General features: G+C 33.6%; 2 long non-coding RNA genes across 2 annotated transcripts in view; both read right to left on the bottom strand.

The window, feature by feature from the left end:
- Window positions 1-2,443, bottom strand: part of LOC103478491 (uncharacterized) — a 7,043-nt gene extending 4,600 nt beyond the window's left edge. Inside the window, exon 1 of the long non-coding RNA XR_535810.2 lies at window positions 2,352-2,443. This is a non-coding gene — a long non-coding RNA (uncharacterized LOC103478491). The remainder of the gene's footprint in view (window positions 1-2,351) is intronic.
- A 1,742-nt stretch (window positions 2,444-4,185) lies between these two features.
- LOC103478493 (uncharacterized) lies at window positions 4,186-5,260 on the bottom strand. Its single transcript, XR_535811.2, has 5 exons — window positions 5,215-5,260; window positions 4,984-5,022; window positions 4,829-4,894; window positions 4,707-4,740; window positions 4,186-4,387 (listed from the first exon to the last, which is right to left on the bottom strand). It is a non-coding gene; the product is annotated as an uncharacterized LOC103478493 (long non-coding RNA).
- Window positions 5,261-5,281: the final 21 nt, after the last annotated feature.

The following is a 5,281-nucleotide window of genomic DNA, read 5'->3' as shown; positions in this document are numbered from 1 at the left end:
TATTCCATATGAACAAGTTACAGATCTTATCAAATTGTTTAAAATATGTTATAGGGACATGTACTGGGAGAGCCTGTAGCAGGTAGTTAAATTTGGAAGCACAGATCATTTTAATAGTATTTACCCTCCCCCACATGGAAAGATATAGTWGACTCCAACGCTCTACATCCACCCTCATTTTTTCTAGTAATGGTTCAAAATTGATCTTAATCAAATCAGTCAGTTGGGGTGGAAAAGTTATTCCAAGGTACTTAATACCCCTCTTAGGCCAAGAAAACATGCTAGATGGAAATGTGTTTTTAGGGCAAAACGCAGAAAGTGGGAGRGCTTCCGACTTTGTCCAATTGACCTTATAACCAGAAATATTTGAGAATGCGTTAATTAAGGAGAGCAAAGAGGGAAGGGAATTCACCGGGTCTGACATAAAAAGAAGAATATCATCAGCATACAACATCAGTTTATGACAACTATGTCTTACGGTAATACCAGGAAAATTATCCTCTTTCCGAATAGCAGCCGCTAATGGTTCTAAGGCTAATGCAAAGAGTAGAGGAGACAGGGGGTCCCCCTGTCTGGTCCCTCTTTTAAGKTCAAATGGTTGGCCAATTACCCCATTTGTTAGGACAGATGCCATTGGCCGAGCATATATAAGCCGAATCCAGTCTATAAAGGTTTTACTAAAGCCAAAGCTTTCCAAAGTAAGAAACAGATAATGCCACTCAACTCTGTCGAATGCCTTTTCTGCATCCAACGACAAAGCAACTACAGGTGTTGGACTKTCCCGAACTGCCCACATAATGTCTATTAGTCTTCTAATATTGTCAGCTGAGGTGCGAGAACGTATGAATCCAACTTGATCCGGATGAATTAATGAGGTCAGTACTYGGTCCAWAYGATTAGCGAGGATTTTTGATAATATTTTACTATCATAYGATGTTAAGCTAATAGGTCGATAATTTTTGCATTCTGAAGATTCCTTGTCTTTTTTCAGGATAAGAGTGATAACCGCTTCTGAAAGTGTAGGAGGTAACCTTTGTCTCTTAAATGATTCATTATAAGTATCCAAAAGCAGAGGGGATAAAACTTACTTTTAAAAAGTGGTTATTATTCAGCAGTGTGAGAGGAAACTAGTTGTAATATTTTTCTCTGAATTAATTTCGTCCTGGAGTCTAGCTCTATAGATCTATTTATTCAATAGTTTTTGTTTTTTGCGCTCTCGTCTAAATTTTTGATAAAGTTTCTCAAATTTACACATTTTACTTCTTTCTTAAAAGTAAAGGTTTTAAACATGACATGTTCATCCAGCAGCACTGCTCACAGTGAATGCATGGATATCGACTGCTGCACTTTCCAATCTGCCTGTTTCATCTGATCTTTTCTGCAAGCTGTATTCAGGAGAACTCAGTACATGGCATTAATTTAAGTCAAGTTTCTTATTCCTATCATTCAGAAAAATGGCTCAAGCTGCAACTTCAGAAAACAAATCCTGATTTGGACAACCCAGATTCTTACATACAAACATTTTAACGAGCAGGTTGAGCCAAGCAATCCAAATCTGTACAAAAAACAAAAACTTTCAAATATATTGGAGTGATCTACATAATTTTATAATGTAGGCGGTTCAAGGATCAGATTCAAGGATTCATGTTGTTCAGATTCCTTGAACTTGATTTCAAGCTTAAAAGACGTAATAAGAGGAAATTTGAAAAGTTGTTGCATGTGAAAAATCTTTGTGGATTCTAAATATAAATTCTAAATTCCTTCATGGAAACTTATTCAAGCAGAACAAATTTCCATGAAAGAACGAAAAAAACCCACAACTGGTTAAATCCAACATTTAGATTTAACCTATTGAGGGTAAAAAGTGATAACATATATGGAAACTTGGGAAAAGCAATTAAAAATAAATTGCAAATGGTTTATGCATAAGGGGTGAATGTTAATTAAAAAATTTTATTACTGTAATAATATTAAACAAAAGAATCATAAAACGTAAAACAAAATATAATTTACTTACGCTCTTTAATTGTCCAACTTAATTATAAGATTATTATAATTAACTTAATATATAAAAATTATTAATTTTTTTTTAGAAAAACTTAAGAAAGTTCTACATTCTGCATTCAAATTGAAATATTTCTTCTATTCTTTTAAGGAAAGAGGAAGGTGTAATTTCTGTGAAACATTTAGTGCAGCAAAATTAATTAGTTCCTTTTATTGTTATTTGCTTTAATAAATGAATAAAAAACTAAAAATGCAATATTTTCTTTGATGAGAATATTCAATTTAAGTTTTAAAAAGATATAAAAAGAACCTATTTGCCATATTCTTTAAAGTTAAGACCGACTTACCTTGTGATGTGAATGTTTGGGGGAAATCTTTCAAAACTGCACAATTTAATGAAGTTCTCCCTAAAAGTGTGGGAGGATGATGTGACTTGGCATCTTACTGCTCTGTCAAAAGGATGATTTCAAAGACACCTTTTATATGAAAAACCACAGAAAATAGGGAAGTGAAAAAAGAGAAGTGACAGGCATGTGCAAAGGGGTGGAGTCGAGGGAACTTGAACCCCTACTCATTTTGTCCTTGACACCTAAAAGTCCCCTTTTTCATTTATTTTTACTTATTTTTTTAGGTGTTTGTCAGGTGACCTGCTTGTGCCCCTCATCAAAAGTATTTAGCTAAATATAACAATTTATCAAAATAAACTAGTCTGGCTGTCCTTGGTCTAATAATGACTCTCAGAGCCTCCATGTTGTTCAGATGGGTGGATCTGCGCCCTCTAGCTATCAAATTATGGGCAAGAATACATCTTTTTATGAGCATGCACTTGTTTGTGAATAAAAACGTAGGTCTGATGTTGAAGTTAGAAAAACTTATTATTATTATTATTATTATTATTATTATTATTATTATTATTATTATTATTATTATTATTATTATTATTATTATTGTAATTGTCCTCGCAATAGCAGCAAAAAAAAAAAAAAAAAAAACCTCCTCACCCTCAAACACAGAAATGGTTTGGCTGGAGAGAAAACTTCAGACTTTAATTTCATAATTCTGCCACAGTGCTGGACTAAAAGCCCGATTCGCTACGGGCAGCCTGAGTCGGTCCCACTGCTGTGGGTCAGAATCAGACATCTTGATATAGAAAAGCGATATCATACCGCCGGCTCACTGTTCGCTCTCTTGTTTCACCTTAACGTTACTACCAGGCGGTTCAAACCGGATCTGGGCTGGAGGTGAGAATAAGTTACTTCAGCACCTCAACTGCTAAAAAAGATTCAGCCATTAGCATTTGGAGCTCACAAAATATCACACAAACATCAGTGGAAATATGGTACCTATAATCTGGACTGCAGCATAAAGCCTAAAACGCCACAATCCAGGAGAAATATGTCTGCACAAGGCAGCTTTTTAGATGAAACACACAACTAATTCCAATAAATAGTGAAGAGCTTAATATTTTATAAATGTCTTAACTGTGCTCAAAACAATTAAATGTTTCTAATTTTTTAGGATCTTAACTCCTCAAATTCCAGCTAACTAACATGAAATTATGACTGTTGTATGTTTAAAAAAGAAATAACAAGCAGAAGCAGGTCTGGTCAGAGTTCAACGAGAAAGGGTTTTTTGCAGAGTCGGCATTTGTAAAGCGAACACACTAACCGGTTTGTTCAGGCAGAAGAATTATATAAGAAAATCACTAATTTGTGGTGACTGCTTTAAAAGACTGAATGAGAAAATAAGTAATTAAGAAATTAACTACTTATTTTTTAATCTCAATTCCATGAATAACATTATTTTCTGAATGAAAACCAGTTTGTTTTTAATGTCTTGTGTTATTTTCACATTATTTCAGTTACCAAAATGGACTTTGTTTTTCATTGTAGAGTGACAAGGTATCAACATTTATGCCTCCCTATATTTTTGAACATCTTTGAAAAATTGTTCCTGTTATTAAAACACTGATTTATGTTGCTGCTTGTATATTGTTCATCCAAACAGTCGTGGTCCTTGAAAAATGCATTATTTGTTTCCTTGTATAATCATGTGTGACTTTTGAGAAACATTGTGATATTTTTTGCGAACCATTGATTTTATTTTGATTATAATCCATCTTGCGTGATACTCCTTTATCCCACTAACTAACTTCATGGCAGAGAATACAGAAATGAAGCATTAGTGATTAATTATTGTTTATTTCTTCCTTAATTGAAAAGTAAACATTTGCCATTGAAGTGAAAAGCAGAGCAAGCGAGAATAACATGATCATAAATGAAGTAGTGAAGTATAAATTGAAACTTGACAGCAGAAGAAGAGAAAGCGTATCCAAATCGATGCTCAGGCTGTTTATTCAAATGTTGCCGTAGACATTAGAATCCTGTAAAGAAAAAGTAAAGAAAAATATTTAATTAGTTCATTATTAATAAACTTTATGTGCTTGTATTGTACTCTATGACCCGTGCAAAAAATGTAAAACCAAAGGCTCTTGAGAAATATTATCAAAAATGTTGAAGTTTGGTGTAAAAAGAGATAATCGTTTTATAAACAATAAAAGCCCAGAGGTTTAGATTTTAGACCATTACTGGAAAGTTGGTCATCAGGGAAAATTGTTATTTTTAATGTGTAACAAGAAAAATTAACTGAAACATCCTCACAACAGCTGTAAACAGTAGAAATCTATGAACAGTATAACTGACCTTTGGTGTGGGCGGGGCTGGTCGTCTTTGGTTACTGAATAAACAAAACAAGATAATTAATAAAGAACCAAATTAATCACAAAAGTCTTTTCAAGCCTGAAATAAACTGTTGCTCTACTCACTTCTTTGGTGACGGATAACGCTGTTTGTTGACTTGTTTGTCGCAGACGACCACTTCTGCATCATTTCTGGGAGCAACAACATATTTCACAATATCACATTTTCAGCATTTTTGCTCATTATAAAAATATGTTTGAATCCACGACTGAAAACTTACAAATAACTGACTCTGAGGTCAGTCAAGTTGTTTGGGCGTCTGCAACAATTATACATGTTGTTCTTGGTTTACTTTTAATTTTTTAAATCACTTAGTGTTTTTGTTTGAAATAAACATGAAGTTAATACATTGAAAATCTATTCCAGAAAGACTTTCTGTAAAAGAAACATTTAACTAGCAGCAACTTTAACAGTGAGAATGAGTAGATTTAACAACAAAAACTGTTCCTACCTCGTGTTTTGCCAGCCGATTTGACCTTCCTCTGATTGTCTGAAAATAATATTGTTGTGAACATCAC

The sequence above is a fragment of the Poecilia reticulata genome, linkage group LG16 (assembly GCF_000633615.1).
Source record: "Poecilia reticulata strain Guanapo linkage group LG16, Guppy_female_1.0+MT, whole genome shotgun sequence".
In the NCBI taxonomy this organism is placed as follows: Eukaryota; Metazoa; Chordata; class Actinopteri; order Cyprinodontiformes; family Poeciliidae; genus Poecilia; species Poecilia reticulata.
This window is presented reverse-complemented; position numbering and strand designations above follow the sequence as displayed.